Here is a 15,372-nt window from a genome sequence, read left to right as displayed (position 1 = left end):
TCGCACATCATATAATGAATCTGAGTATAAATGTAGAGAAATTTATTGTGTACAGTATATAGGTTGTTTTCATGATTACAATTATCGTAAAAGTGGACCAAAATATCAGCACTAATAACATCAGTGATACTACTACTCCATGATTTGATAGAAAATAGTTTAAACTATAGATAACAGACTCCGCAAAATGCTGAAATCTAAGCCAGTACGTAAAAAAGGAGGCCCGTCGGCAACCGCTGGTCGCTGTACTACGGAAATCTCTGGGGCTATTCTTTTAATACTTCACTCCCTTTCCATCCCCGCCCAAACGAGTGCTATGAGCGTCTTACCCAATAGTTTATTTTTTCCAGATAGTAAGTCATATGTGTATCAATTTTTGATGGCAGCTATGCCCAAACGTACATGCATAATCTAGCTGCTGTAGAATCCTGGAGCTGACGTTGCCATGGTTACGGACGTTCGTTTCTTTATCCGATTCCTAGAGCAGAGGTAGTGTGGTTCCAATACCTCCACAACGGTTGGCTTTAGGGCCTTAAAACATTGTTTACGGACCCGTAGGTTTTACCGAGTTTTGTTCTTTGCGTCAGGGGGCTTAAAATGAGCTTTGTCTCGTCCTTGTACGACAAATTCGGTTTCGCCTATATTAGCCTATTATTTTAATATTTTTATATCTTCCCCCGTCGCCCCCCCTCGAGTTGTTTTGAAAACAAAATACAACCCATGTTACTCACTGGCAATATAGTTTTCTGTAGGTGAAGTAATTTTTAAAATCGGTTCAGTATTTTTTTGAGTCTATCCGTTACAAATAATATACAAATTTTTCCTCTTTATAATATTAGTATAGAAGTATAAATTACATCCCTACAGATACAGTTGACGCCAGGAAGGGCATCCAGCCGTAAAACAGGGTCAAATACACATGTGCTACGCAGTTCGCACCCGCAACCCCACAGGTGTGGGTAAAGCGATAGAAGAAGATGATACTCATTTTAAAAATTCACCCGCTTTTTTATTCTTTTCACCCCGTTAAGTGGCTTTTCCAAGAAAGTGTGTTCATTTTTAAAGGAGATTCCATGTACCAATTTTAAAGTCTGTACTTCATTTTTTGAGATATACGTATCCTGACATAAATAATACTACTTCCTCACTTCTTTTCACACCCCTCCCCCTTAAGTGGATTTTCTGAAAACGAATATTTGTGCTTTTTATTTTTAAAGGAGATTCCAAATATCAATTTTCATATCTGTAACATGTTAGATTTTTGTGATTTATTGTAGATAATTTCGCTGCTGTAGAATCCTAGAGCTGTCGTTGCCATGGTTACGGCAGTTCATTATTTTATCGGATTCCTAGAGGAGGGGTAATGTGGTGCCAATATCTCGGTAACGGTTGGTTTTAGGGCCTTAAAACGTGCTTTTCGGGCCCGTAGGTCTTAGCGAGTTCTGTTCTTTGCGTCAAGAGGATTAAATTGAGCTTTGTCTCGTCCTTATACGACAAATTCGATATTTTGCCTATATTATCCTATTATTTTCATATCCCCCCCGTGCCCCCACCTCGAATTGTTTTGAAAATAAAATAAATCCCATGTTACTCACTTTCAATATAGATTTCTATATGCGAAGGAATTTTTAAAATCGGTTCAGTAGTTTTTGAGTCTATTCCTTACAAACAAACACATTTTTCCTCTTTATAATATTAGTACAGATATATATAACGGACTTATTATAAGAATATAAAATGAATTAATTTATTAATAGATTTTACTTTGAAACTTAAATACTGTATTTTGTAGGGACAAAAAGTAGTCACCCCTTGAGAAATCATTACAAGAATCATTTAACACCCTACAACTCCGCCTCTGGACTTGATAATCGACTGGACTGGATTAAGATGTGATTCCACAAGGTTGTGCAGGTAAATCGCATCCAGGTTAAGCCACTCGCTGAGGATTTGATCGCGCATTTCCACGAAAATGCGGGGACGATAATGTTGGCGTTTTACACGCTATTCCAACATGTCTCATCGATTTTCAGTGGGGTTCAAGACAACCGATTTTTCAGGCCAATCGAGATGTAATAGTGTGGGGGAGTGTTCATAAAACCAGTCACATATACGTCCAGCAAGATGAACTTTGCTGCTGTCATCTTGAAAAATCTGGGTATCATCATACAGATAGTCCAGAATGTTTAAATAAACATGCTGGTTCATGTTTGTGGTCACCTGAGTGAGCGGGCCCAATATATGATAAGAAAAATACCCCCAAAACATCACTGATGCACCTCCAGCTTGAACCTGACCTTGCACACGTCCAGGGTGAAATGCATCATTTGGCCTTAGGTGCACTCGACGACTTGCGTCATTGGAACACAGGCAAAAATATGATTCGTCAGACCACATGACGTTCCGCCAGTCGGCTACTGTCCGCGGTTGATGATGTCTAGTCTATTAAAGACGTGCAGCTTTGTGTGCTTGTGTGAACAATGGCCTCTTGCATGTAGTTTCCGTCGTAATGTTCTCTCTCTAGCAGGTTAATTACTGCGTTGATGGGGTGAAAGTTCCTGTTGCGGATCATTGTAAGTACCTAGGTGTTAATATAAGGAAAGACCTTCATTGGGGTAATCACATAAATGGGATTGTAAATAAAGGGTACAGATCTGGCTGTTTAGGGGTTGTAGTAAGGATGTAAAGGAGAGGGCATATAAGTCTCTGGTAAGACCCCAACTAGAGTATGGTTCCAGTGTATGGGACCCTCACCAGGATTACCTTATTCAAGAATTGGAAAAAATCCAAAGAAAAGCAGCTCGATTTGTTCTGAGTGATTTCCGACAAAAGAGTAGCGTTACAAAAATGTTGCAAAGTTTGGGCTGGGAAGAATTGAGAGAAAGAAGGAGAGCTGCTCGACTAAGTGGTATGTTCCGAGCTGTCAGTGGAGAGATGGCGTGGAATGACATTAGTAGATGAATAAGTTTGAGTGGCGTTTATAAAAGTAGGAAAGATCACAATATGAAGATAAAGTTGGAATTCAAGAGGACAAATTGGGGCAAATATTCATTTATAGGAAGGGGAGTTAGGGATTGGAATAACTTACCAAGGGAGATGTTCAATAAATTTCCAATTTCTTTGAAATCATTTAGGAAAAGGCTAGGAAAGCAACAGATAGGGAATCTGCCACCTGGTTGACTGCCCTAAATGCAGATCAGTATTGATTGATTGATTGATTGATTGATTGATTGATTGATTGAGGTTGGTATGGAACTTCATTCACTGATTGCAGCAATTCCTGTCGGGTTTGGAAGCAATTTTGATTCACAAGCTGTGAAACGCGTCTCCGGTCCCTCTCAATCGGGATCGCTTCCGACGACAATTCTGACATCGTGTTTTGTGGCCAGGTGCTGCGGATCACCAACAAATCCAACAACTTCACGCACCGTATGGCCATGGGCACAGCGAAACACGATTACCCCGTTTTGCCATTCTGTCAAATCCTTACATCTACCTATGTTAACGTATACTGTCCGCTTGAAACATCAATGTCCCGCTGATCGCTACTGCCTTATGCTCACGAAGAGGCAGTGCGTGTGCGGTTGAGCACGGGACTCGTTCGCTGCGCCATCCGTACAGGCTTAACAGTCCATCTGTGCGTGCGCACTAGGGTGACTAATTTTTTGTCCGGTGAGGTTCTGTTTCTATCTTTTGACTTTAAATTTTTAAAATTTTACTGTACTCACAATTGAAAAGAAACTGAACCACGCAGCGTATCTTCTGAGACGCAAAGGCATTGACGATTTCAATAATATCCATGACACATTCGATGCTGACGAGGCTGAGTTAACAGTCTGTCTTGGGTCGTAACATTTCGTCGTTAGTTATTTATAACTTACAGTTTCGAAAATGATTGTTTTGCATAAAAAACGCTAAGAAAAATAATTTAATTTTTTAATTTCGTGTGGCTATTTCTAGCCAAGTTCAGCCCTTGTAAGGCAGACCCTCCGGTGAGGGTGGGCGGCATCTGCCATGTGTACGTAACTGCGTGTTATTGTGATGGTTTTATGTGTGGTGTGTGAGTTGCAGGGATGTTGGGGACAGCACAAATACCCAGCCCCCGGGCCACTGGAATTAACCAATGAAGGTTAAAATCCCCGACCCGGCCGGGAATCGAACCCGCGGCCCTCTGAACCGAAGGCCAGTACGCTGACCATTCAGCAACCAATCGGATAAGAAAAATAATTAGGTCCAAGTTCTGATATTTCGGAACCAATTTTAATTGTTCTTTTAATAACTTGGCACAGATGTTTGTAAGAGTGCGAGCCGCTCGTGTTACGATATACAACGGTCTTCGACTCATAATAATAATAATAATAATAATAATAATAATAATAATAATAATAATAATAATAATATACCGAGCTTGATAGCTGCAGTCGCTTAAGTGCGGCCAGTATCCAGTATTATGGAGATAGTAGGTTCGTACCCCACTGTCGGCAGCCCTGAAGATGGTTTTCCGTCGTTTCCCATTTTCACACCAGGCAAATGCTGGGGCTGTACCTTAATTAAGGCCACGGCCGCTTCCTTCCCACTCCTAGCCCTTTCCTGTCCCATCGTCGCCATAAGACCTATCTGTGTCGGTGCGACGTAAAGCAACTAGCCAATATTAATAATAATAATGATTTGCGAGCAGATATATCCACATGTCAAAACTTGTGAAAACAAACTTTTTCGGACCATTCTACAAACACATCACGATGTCACCTTTCTCGTACAGAGCGGCATTCGGATGAAGTTTTCATTTATTTACTTCTTCTTGTGAAGTCTGTGGGCCCCTTAAGTTCCAGGCCCGCCTGTATTGCGTGAAGATATCCCGCTACTACAAGTCCGAATTTCCTGGCATGTTCATCAAATGTCTGTTCGAGCTACCTTCGTATGTGTCACTTCCGCCCAGTACACAAACACTGACAAACACTTCGCATGTTGGGCTGAATCACTGCCGTTATCTCAAGAGAAACTACATACAAGCAACTACTGGCTGAAATAATATCAAGGAATCCCACACGTAAAAATCCATGCCTAAATGGATATACCAGGTTTATAATATTCAAAACAGAAAAGTCACTCCATTCAGGTTCAGCCAACTTTAATTAGACGCCAAAATTAAATCTGAAAATATTATAAATATAGCTCAGAACATGTCACGTATAAGAGCCTAAATGCGGTATTTTAACATAAGCGTGGGACATTCCTTCATCCACTTGCCGCCTTTAAATTGCACAGGCGCTTGCGAGATATCTCGACACTTTTTGTTTATTTTTATGAGTTCCTCTCTACATTAGCCCCATAAACTATCTGCAACAAAGGTCAGATTACAGACTTGTCTACTCCCAGTAAGGACCTTGAACCAAGAACTCATTCTATCATCAATTCTCACTGCTGCCTAATTGCCAACATGTCCGACTCGTTGGCTGAATGGTCACCATGCTGGCCTTCGGTTCAGAGGGTCCCGGGTTCGATCCCCGGACGGGTCGGGGATTTTAACCTTAATTGGTTAATTCCAATGGCTCTGGGGGCTTGGTGTGTGTGTGTGGCGTGTTCAACATAATACATCATCCTAGGCAGGGCCCTCATCTTCACAGACATGCAGGTCGCCTAATAGGCCGTCTACTACAAAAAGACCTACACCAGGCCTCTCCGGAGGCCATACGCCATTATTAGTTATTACCAACATAAATGCCTGTGATTACTTTTAGTAGGTTGGACAGATGGACTCTCAAATAAATTACAATGCACATTTTAAAAACAGCAAACTTTAATCCCTAAGTCACAGAATATTTTGAAGTTAAATCAATTCTTCCTGACTTACTACTAACTGCACCGCATTTTAAATTACAGAATATTTTGAAGTTAATTCCTAAGATACCTTAATGAACATTTGTAAATAAAAAAGTAGGCACTCTGTATGAAACCCACGAAACTTGGAAGGAACTTGGGAAAAAATTGAAAAACTGGATATTGAAATTGTCTGGTATCTAACGGAACTATGTGTAATTAGATGCTCGATGCTCTGAGGACATGAGCGCCTCTTTTCAAATAAACATAGGCGGTTTTCCGCCAACGCGAGCGGGTGAATCGTATGGTGGAACAGCACACGAGATAAGTAGAGGTCATTATTTTCAGCTTCACACTGATGAAATCTTCCAGCAAGGTGAGAAGCGAGGGGAAACAAAAGCGAACTACAATTGATCTCCACGTCCTAGACGCCGACAGCCAAACATTTTATGCTCTGTCTACTTCATAGTCGATTGCTTTCAACTGAAGAGAGCGAGGGTCATTGGTTCGCCATAAAGGAACCTTAAAACGGATAAAACGAAACATGTTCCCAGTTCCCATTTAGCCAGCACACATACTTTCTTTTGTGCATCGATGCTTTCTCATTGAAAAGACGAGTTGATGAAATGGCTGTTGCGGTATTTATTGGATATGTTCCCCGTCTCGCACGCTACAGTTCTCTATATTCTTTGGGTGGCCATGACGTGCTTGGAATAGCAATACAGGGGCCATTTCTCTTCCACAACTCATCTCATCTCGCAGCAGTAGAAGTCTGCAGCTGGTGCAGAGTCGGATCTACGTGCTGTCATCATATTACGTTTGTGGTAAATGATATACCGGATGTAACGATAAGGTATCAGCAAACTTCCAGGACAGATTCCTCACACGTAGAAAAAGGAAATATATTATATGGACATGGGTATGAAAACGATTTATTTCCGTATCATAACTTATTTTCTACAACTTTATTTAGTGTAAATAATAATAATAATATTAATAATAATAATAATAATACTAATAATAATAATAATAGTCGTATGGCCTCAGCTAACGTGTGCAGACATTTCAATTTGACGCCATCTGGCTGTTTCGACGTTCCATTTTACTCTAGGCCAGGGCCTCTCAAACGCCCAAAATCTCACGCGTGCAAACAGCGGCGCAGAGTTCCTGTGCACAGTGCATCGTTCCCACTCGGCTCGGCTCGGACCAACGCTACGTATCTGGGCTACTCGGCTAAGCTCGGCTCAACTCGGCTCAACTCAGGTCGGATTTGGAGCGCTACGGAGCAAGTGAGGAAGAGGGAGACAGGCGGAGCGAGCGAGACAGGCATGGAGAAAGAGAGAGACAGCGCTATTGCTCCAAATCAAGGAGTGGGGGTTTGTACTCTGGTCAACCAAGAGAAGTCGTCTTTTGCACCGTGCACAGTGCATGCACTCTGAGAGGCCCTGCTCCAGGCCTAATAGATGGCAGACCGAGTAAACCGAAACTCTCTTGAGTGTCTAAGGATGAGTTTTAATGAATTTTTTCGGGAAAACACCAATTCTGTCCCCAGAGATATTTTACATGCCGACATCATACGACATGGAGTGTCGAATGGACTTTTTTCCGCCCTTCAAAAATCTGACTACCACTACTGTGTTTAAACTAGCTATCTTGGGATCCGGAGGCCGACACTCTACCGCTGATCCACAGAGGCAGCTCTACTTACTGTAGGAATAATGGGAAACACACAGGAACAGAACATAACGGCATACCACGTGAATTAAAAAATCCACAGCCTGTTTCTAGCGGTGAGGATAGGAAATGTGCCGGCTGCCGAAGCCTGTCGCACTTCTCTGGGGCAATGATTAATGAATGAAAAATGTAATCAAATGACACTGGAGAGTGTTTCTGGAATGAAATATGACAGGGAAAACCGGAAAAACCTGTCCCTCCTCCGGGTTAGGGATCAGAGGTGGATTGTATAGTCTTAGTCGCCTGAGCACAAGGAGGGCCATGACTCAGAATATGTCCAAGATGTCCACTCCCATTTCATAGCAACTGGTATTCAGATTCTAAAGACCACTTACTAGGCCACTGAGCCGTTGCCCATAGTTCACAAACTAGGACGTGACGACAGTAACCCACATAACCCACAATAATAATAATAATAATAATAATAATAATAATAATAATAATAATAATAATAATAATAATAATAATAATAATAATAATACTTTTGTTTAAGTACTGTGAAACCTCGTAAAACTATATTCAGGGTTGCCGACTGTGTGGTTCAAACCCACTGCCTCTCGAATGCAAGATAGCATCTATGTGACTCAAACCCTGTAACCAGTCACTCGGTTCACCAGACACAGTTATTTGTTTTGCGTTCCACTAGCACACTTTAACGTTCCATCAAATAAATAAATAAAATAAATAAATAAATAAAATAAATAAATAAATAAATAAATAAATAAATAAATAAATAAATAAATAAATAAATAAATAAATAAATAAATAAATAAATAAATAATTATTACTAGCTGTGCTGATTGCAGACCGTCGAGACCTCATAACTCTTTGCAGCTTTGACGAGATGTTTCCATCCAGAGCGGTTTTCAGCTTTCCTTAACATGATCTGGACAGGTAGGCCATTGATCTTCTTTGACTCATCTAACCATCTACTTGCTGTTCGTCTTCGTGGACCTACTGCCTTCAAGTTTGCCTTGCAAAATGGTCTTTTCCAAGTTCTTTCCTTCTCTTCTGAAAATGTGGCTAAGGAACTGGAGGTAACACTCACTCACACGGGATGATAGACGTTTCTTGATGCTCAGTTCGTCCATAATGGAAATATTTGTTGTTCTTTCCATCCAGGGTACACGTAGCATTTCCCGCCAACACCACGTATCAAAGGCACCAGTTCGATTTTTGTCTCTAGAATTCACGATCCAGGTCTCACAGCCATACAAAATGACTGAGAAAACTACAGTAGTGATTCCACGAAGCGCATCTCCGTAGCTTTTGATATTGCCCGATTCTGTCATATCTTAGTGAGTTTAACCACTGAAGCCCGACCTATGTAGGACAGCACGTCTTTTGATCTCTTTTTCACAGGTTCCCGTATCATTCGGGATTGACCTCAGATATGCGGTACACATTCCTTTACTATCTCCAGGTCCTTTATACATCTTATAAGTTGTATCTGATCTTGCCGAGCAAATACTGTTAGTTTTGTCTTTTTCATGGTTATCTCTAGACCATAGTGAAGGCTAATATTCTTCACTGTCGTTAACAGGTCAGTAAGTTCCTCTTCACTTCGAGCGACAAGGGAAGTGTCATCTTCAAAGCGCAGGTTGCTAATGTTTCTGCCGCCAATCGATATACTTAAATAAATAAACGAATAAATACGGTTTTTGGCTATATTGCAGAACGATATCAGACGAAAGCTGTTCACAGGCAGCCTACGAAACTCTGTTACTTATCACTATATTAAATTGAAAATTACATAAATTTTGTTTGCATATTCGTCTTATCTCCTTGGCTTTATCATAGCAAGGCAATTGAAATGATGATAATCCGTGTAATCAAAGGATTACGAAACAGTTGTTATTATCTAGGATGGCCATATCGAATTGAGGACCTACTGAACTATATATTACGGTCCATTTAAAGTCCGATGGCTGCGATATTCGCGCAACATGACCGTTCAAATGCGCCAAGAAGTGTATTAACTCTGCAGAGGTTATCAATGACGGAATAAAAACGTCAACTCGAATTACTGCTGACTTGGGTTTTTGCCAACTGTAGCCTTATCTCCCCAATATGGAGGATGTTGATTAAGTCTGGACGACAATATTCTCCAGACGGACACAGCATGACAAATAATTCGGGCTATAGCCATAAAAGTGTTGAAACTCAACAGAGCGTTTTTATAGTAAAATATATATTGCTAAATTATTTTGGCTACGTATTGGGCTAGCAGACGAATGCACTGATTACTGCTGGCAGTGATAACGAAATCAATTGTTCACATAAAGCAAAACGATTGTACAGGCAAATCCATACAGGCCCTCAGTGGATCACGGCTTCAAGATGGCCGGGTATTTATAGGGCAATTAAAATGCGACTGGGCACTACATCTCATACCATGTCGTCTTCTAGTTATTCTTCTTCATGGCTTTGTAATGTTGAAAACACTTCTAATCAGATAAAGTATGGGTCCCCATAGGCTACTACGAAAAACGTAACCGGGCGAGTTGGCCGTGCGGTTGGGGGCGTGTGGCTGTGAGCTTGCATCCGGGAGATAGTGGGTTCGAACCCCACTGTCGGCAGCCCTGAAAATGATTTTACCGAGCTCGATAGCTGCAGTCGCTTAAGTGAGGCCAGTATCCAGTATTCGGGAGAGAGTGGGTTCGAACCCCACTGTCGGCAGCCTTGAAGATGGTTTTCCGTGGTTTCCCATTTCACACCAGGCAAATACTGGATCTGTACCTTAATTAAGACCACCTTCCCTCTCCTAGCCATTTCCTGACCTATCTGTGTCGGTGCGACGTAATACAACTTGCAAAAAAAAAATGTTTTCCGTGGTTTCCCATTTCCACACCAGAAAAATGCTGGGACTGTGCCTTAATTAAAGCCACGGCCGCTTCCTTCCCACTCCTAGGCCATTCCTATCCTTTCGTCGCCATAAGACCTATCTGTGTCGGTGCGACGTAAAACAAATAGTGAAAAACGTAAAATTAAGCTATTTCCTCAATTGTGCCGAAAGTTGAAGGGATAAAGGGCCCGAAAAGGTTTCAAATTGTGGGTTTTGGATAGCTCTATCAAACTAAGAATACATATTTCGAAAATCACTGACTGCTTAAATGCAGTTCTGGAAGAACACTCTAAAATGTTTACTCGTTTTCTTTTTCAATAAAATCCCACCCAAATTAACGTATTACATAATTCTTTGTGTAATGTGTTCCCTGCTTCAATACCTCAGGCATTATTTGATTTTTTGAAAAATGTCCACACTGAATGTAGTTATAAGGCTTACGTGACACTCTGCATTGACTCAAATTAGCGCTCGTAGTGGTGGTTAAGTGAAACAATGCATTGACTCACATTAGCGCTCGTAGTGGTGGTTAAGTGAAACGATGCATTGACTCACATTAGCGCTCGTAGTGGTGGTTAAGTGAAACAATGCATTGACTCACATTAGCGCTCGTAGTGGTGGTTAAGTGAAACAATGCATTGACTCACATTAGCGCTCGTAGTGGTGGTTAAGTGAAACAATGCGGAAAAAAGTCCATACGACACTCCATGTCGTACGATGTCGGCATGTAAAAGATCTCTGGTGATACATTTGGTATTTACCCGACAAAATTAATTAAATCTCAGCCATAGATGCCCAAGAGAGATCCTGTTTACTCTGTCTGCCATCTAGCGGACCTAGAGTAAAACGGAACGTCGAAATTGACGAGCAGACAGCCAGATGGCGTCAAATTGAAATGTCTGCACACGGTAGCTGAGGCCATACGATTATTATTGTTACCGTGTTTTAGCGGTAGGTAGAGGTGAAAGAAGGTGCGGGTGTGAACGGGTCTCGAGCTACGAAAGTAAAATTAATTTAAAATTTAACAAGGTTATATTTTCTTTTCAAAATAAGGAAATAACAAGCATGGCAGGTACAAAGTAGCAAGTCAAAAGGGTAGTTACAATATTTACAGGATTTGGGCTTCGCGCCCTGACTTCACAATGCTTGGGCAATCAGCTCAGTTTTACCCCAAACACAAGTTTCAACAGAGGGGCAGAAAACCCCATTCATGCCTAGGAGCCCTTGCTCCAAATTACACTGAAAAGCCTCCACGAGTCATACAACACTCAATTTTCAAAAAGAGCCACTCGCTCTCAACTCTAAGCCTCTCCCAGGCCACACCAAACTCCACCTTCAAGTTGTCCTCACTGGACATAGACACAGGGGTAAAATACCCAAACTACTGAGGTCTATTAAATGAAAAGAAGGTTGATTACATGACCTCCAAAATAACAATTTGAGAGGAGGCGATCTGCACTCCTAATACACTTTGTTTTTAAAACCTACTTGGCACTAGGCCATTAATGCAAGGGCTAATCCCATACTACAGAGGTGACTTCAGAAAAGAACAATTTACATTATACTAACGAAGAATAGGTTGAGAAAAATAAGTTCACCTCAAAACATTATGATTGGGAGCTCGAGAGGGTTAAGCACTCTCTATCCCGATATGCAGTTCAAAAGATGAAATAGATACAAGTTTCTTTACATTTTAAGGAAGGTTACATAATGGAAAAAGCTTCGGACCCGCCCCGAGAGTTAAACTGCTGAGCAAGCAAGAAAATAAGTAATTAATCGGCCATTACCTTGTTGACCGCTGCCGAAGAAAGAGGCGCTTCCCGCCCCCTGCTATGTACTTTACACACTGAAAGATGGAACAGAAGTGGCTCAGAGACCCTAAAATCAGCAGTTTATATACTCTCGCGGAAGGTTCTAGGCGTTAGGGGAATGAGAACACCCGCCCACAATCACTTTATTGGAGAATAAAGAGAAACCCCTACACAAGATGAAGAAGAAATACATTATTGGTGGAAAATTAATTAAAGAAATTCGGGATTGGCTAGTTTTAAAACAAGGGGAAAGAAAGGGGTAATATTGCCAACTTAACCAATGACAGAAAGAAATTTAACAAAGAACAAACTTTTGAAATAAAATTTTCTCCAAAGAACAGTTCTTTTTCTTCGCACTAGGGTGCACTATTGTAGTTCTTCAGTAGTGTCCTCTAGAAGAGAAAGTTCACACTTCTTACTTCAAGCAAAACAAAAACACATCAAAAATGACACAGTTCTAAAATTCCGAAATTTACAGGTAGTGACATCTTCTGAGAAAGTAGAAAATTAATACCGTCAATAAAGTTCAGACTTCCTCCAGCAGAGGAGTTTCAACTGGCGCAACTTTTAAATTAGCGGCGTGGAGGTGTACCGCCCGGTACAATTATTATTAGCGCTCGTAGTGGTGGTTAAGTGAAACAATGCATTGACTCACATTAGCGCTCGTAGTGATAGAAAAAGAGGCAAACTGCTAATCTAATTGACCGGATAACGATGATTAAGAAAAGAATTGCAATTTTTAGGAATACATAATATATTCTAATGAATGAAAACCTAAAGCCTGTCTTCCAGTCTTTGACCGGGTCAGGGATGTAATGATTGAAACGGATATACGCTATTAGTACAATGGGGCCGCCACTCCCAAGGTGATAAATGCTATGAAATAATGGAGAGTGTTGCTGGAGTGAAAGATGACAGGGAAAACCGGAGTACCCGAAAAAAAAAAAAAAAAAAAAAAAAAACCTGTCCCACCTCCGCTTTGTCCAGCACAAATCTCAGATGGAGCGACCGGGATTTGAACCACGGTATCCAGCGGTGAGAGGCTGACGCGCTGCTCTCTGAGCCACGGAGGATCACATAGCATATTCTCATACTTTATTATATTATATTTACCTCAAATTCGTTGCTCATATCCCTAGAATATTTTTAACATTCAGTTGCTTGCCTGAATTAAGAAACGAGATTTCCACTTCCGGTCCGCCTCTGTGGTGTAGTGGTTAGCGTGATTAGCTGCCACCCCCGGAGGCCCGGGTTCGATTCCCGGCTCTGCCACGAAATTTGAAAAGTGGTACGAGGGCTGGAACGGGGTCCACTCAGCCTCGGGAGGTCAACTGAGTAGAGGTGGGTTCGATTCCCGCCTCAGCCATCCTGGAAGTGGTTTTCCGTGGTTTCCCACTTCTCCTCCAGGCGAATGCCGGGATGGTACCTAACTTAAGGCCACGGCCGCTTCCTCCCTCTTCCTTGCCTATCCCTTCCAATCTTCCCATCCCTCCACAAGGCCCCTGTTCAGCATAGCAGTTGAGGCCGCCTGGGCGAGGTACTGGTCATACTCCCCAGTTGTATCCCCCGACCAAGAGTCTGCAGCTCCAGGACACTGCCCTTGAGGCGGTAGAGGTGGGATCCCTCGCTAAGTCCGAGGGAAAAACCGAACCTGGAGGGTAAACAGATGATGATGATGATGATGATGATTTCCACTTCCGGAGGTGCATATGGCCCTGACATTCACTCAGCCTACAACAAAAATGAGTACCAGGTTAATTCCTGGGGGCAAAGGCGGCAGGGCGTAGAGCTCACTACTCTACCCCATCACGTGCTGCGGTTAACAATGGTGAAAGCCTTTACCTTCCACTCCTCCAAGGGCCTTCATCGCCTTACGGAGGAGACTTTGTTTGTCTTTTGCTTGCCTGAAGTTGATTCTTCTTCGTTTCCTACGGTCATCACTTCGTGAAGATTTAGTCCAGTTTTACGGCTGAATGCCCTTCCTGACACCAATCCTATATGATGGGTGTATTTACTATTGCATGTTTCTGTGATGGTATGCTGTATGTGTATTAAGACGAACATATACAGTATCAGAGTTATCCGCAGTTAAAATCACAGAACTGGTCGGGAATCGAACTCGAAATCCTTTGAACAGAAAGCTATTTCACTGACCTTTAGGTCATGGAGACTAATATATTGTGTGACTATCTGATGTACCCGTAATTCTCTACGGGATTCTAGATGAAGTCGTGTACACCTTGTGAGTTAGATTTTATGAAATTGCATGACGACATAGGTATTTAAAAATTTAATTATTGGCACCTTTCCCTAAACTACCATTTTATCCAGCGTGAATAAAATTATAAGTCATTTATAGCCTAAAATATAGTACTTTATTCCTGGACTTTACATACCAAGTTTCATTAAATTCTGTTCGCCCATTTTCTCGTGGCTCGGCATTGATATGGACTTAACAACAATAAGTGAAATTCATGAATATCTTTTTTATCATAGCTGATAAGGTAAATGTATATAAGACATAAATGATGGGAATTTTAATTCTATATAGCAGTAGTTATTTAGTATTTATCGATAGGGCGACTAATAATATTATTGCAAACGGAATTTTAGGACTTCCCCTAAACTACCATTTCACTCAGCGTAAATACAATTATTTATAGCCTAGATGGTAGTGCCTTATACTCTGACGTTAGTTATCGATTTTCATTAAATTCTCTTCAGCCATTTTCTCGCGATGTGCCTAGATACACACATACTCGATCAAATGGGTGCAATACATACAGAGATGACGGAAAAAAAAATGCATTTCCTGGTTAGAATACCTGCACTAAAAGCCAGACACTAAAAAGAAAGAAGTAACTTCACATTTTCAACCCAAGATACTCTTGTCAGCTATCGATAAAACCACATTTCCAACATGTTCTTTTCAGATGTTTGAAACTGCGGTATAACAGTGAAAAGCCTGAGAGGAAACACAATGCCAAGATAGCTCTTGTGAAAAACGAGGTCTGGAGAGTCGTAATAAGAAATTAAATACAACGAAATGTTTACGGAGTCTCTCTCGTATGCAAATTTTATCTGCATCAATATGCGATACAAGAGCTTGTGCCCTTCCGAATGAAACATAAAGTAACTTTTAATCTGCTGGGATACAAGCGA

At 41.3% G+C, this 15,372-nt stretch overlaps 1 protein-coding gene across 1 annotated transcript in view; it reads right to left on the bottom strand.

Annotated features, from left to right (window-relative positions):
* Nucleotides 1-15,372, bottom strand: part of LOC136882127 (Ig-like and fibronectin type-III domain-containing protein 2) — a 159,877-nt gene that overhangs the window by 132,760 nt on the left and 11,745 nt on the right. The gene's annotated exons all lie outside the window — the stretch shown is intronic.

This window comes from Anabrus simplex, chromosome 1 (assembly GCF_040414725.1).
Source record: "Anabrus simplex isolate iqAnaSimp1 chromosome 1, ASM4041472v1, whole genome shotgun sequence".
NCBI lineage: Eukaryota > Metazoa > Arthropoda > Insecta > Orthoptera > Tettigoniidae > Anabrus > Anabrus simplex.
Note: the sequence above shows the minus strand (reverse complement) of the source record. Positions and strands in the feature narration are given on the sequence as shown.